Below are 1,526 nucleotides of genomic sequence, written 5' to 3'. Positions count from 1 at the left end.
ATGGCAGCCAGGGGCCTAATAAAGGCCCCCAGGTCTGCCTGTAATAAATGCCTGCTAGGTCATGCCGGAGGCATGACCTAGCAGATGCCTGTCCGTTTTAAACGGACAGGCAGTAATACACTGCAATACAAAAGTATTGCAGTGTATTATAAATGCGATCGGATGATCGCATATGAAAGTCCCCTAGTAGGACAAGTAAAAAAAAAAAGTTGAATAAAGTTAATAAAAAAAAATGTGAAAAACAAAAATCTAAAAACCCACTTTTTCCCCTTACAAACTGCTTTATTATTAAAAAAAACACAATAAAGCAAAAAGGTTACGCATATTTGGTATCGCCGTGTCCGTAACGACCCCGACTATAAAGCTGTTACATTATTTAACCCGCACGGTGAACGCTGTAAAAAATAAAAAACAATGGAAAAATTGCTGTTTTCTGTTAATCCTGACTTAAAAAAAATGTGATAAAAAGTGATCAAAAAGTCGCATCTACTCTCAAATGGTACCAATAAAAACTACAAGTCGTCCTGCAAAAAACAAGCCCTCATACAACTGCATCGGCGGAACAATAAAATTGTTATAGCTCTTCGAATGTGACGATGGAAAAACTTAAAAAATGGCTTGGTCATTAGGGCCCAGAATGCAAGCAGGGGGAAGGGGTTAAGGCCACGATTGAGCCTGTTGCAGATTTATAGTGTGAACTTGAAGGGAGATAAGCTGCAATACCCGTGGACAAGGATGGCACCATTTCTGGTGGGAAAAAATATGCCCTTTTATCTAACCTCATAAAATGCCTAGTTGTATTCTGGTTTAAAAAAAAAAATAATCTTATTCAATGTATGATAAAAAGTTATACTTTTTTTTAAATTATTTTTTACTTCTATAGAAATCTTTTCCCCATTTTGCTTAAAACTGTTACCCAGGAGCTTTAAAATTATGCAGGAGTGCATAATATAATAAACTTATAGGTACACACCCTCACACTCCAGCGCTGACACCCGTTTGCTGCTCTGGTCCTAGAAGCGCAGGCAGCAGTCACGTGATACTGAGAGCCAATCACTGCCCCAAATTGCTGGCGTGTATAACAATGTGCAATAAGCTCCTACACTCCATACAATTTAGTCATTTTATGTAAATGCTGAGGTTAGTCAGTCCACAGTCCAGTGTAAATTCCTTCTTGTTGATTCTTAACTTGGAGGCAAAAAAATATAATTTGGCTAACTAAATTTTTAGGCTTCGAATACTTAGAATCATTTCTAACATAGCTTAAAAAAAGTTGACTACATTTACTCTTACAGGCAATCTATTTTTCTCTAACCCATAACCGCACCCCTGGAGGAAAGGACCTCCCATCTGCTGGACAGGAAATATAAAAATGGACACCCCTCTCCACACTACGGGCCCATTAATTTCTATGGCCAACGGACACCTTCCCGTATTTCTTCAGGACGGTGTCCGTGCCGTAGAAACCTGATGAAAAAATAGGACATGTCCTATTTTTTCATTATATGGGCCGTGCTCCTATACTT

Source organism: Rhinoderma darwinii, chromosome 5 (genome assembly GCF_050947455.1).
Source record: "Rhinoderma darwinii isolate aRhiDar2 chromosome 5, aRhiDar2.hap1, whole genome shotgun sequence".
NCBI classification, from domain to species: domain Eukaryota; kingdom Metazoa; phylum Chordata; class Amphibia; order Anura; family Rhinodermatidae; genus Rhinoderma; species Rhinoderma darwinii.
This window is presented reverse-complemented; position numbering follows the sequence as displayed.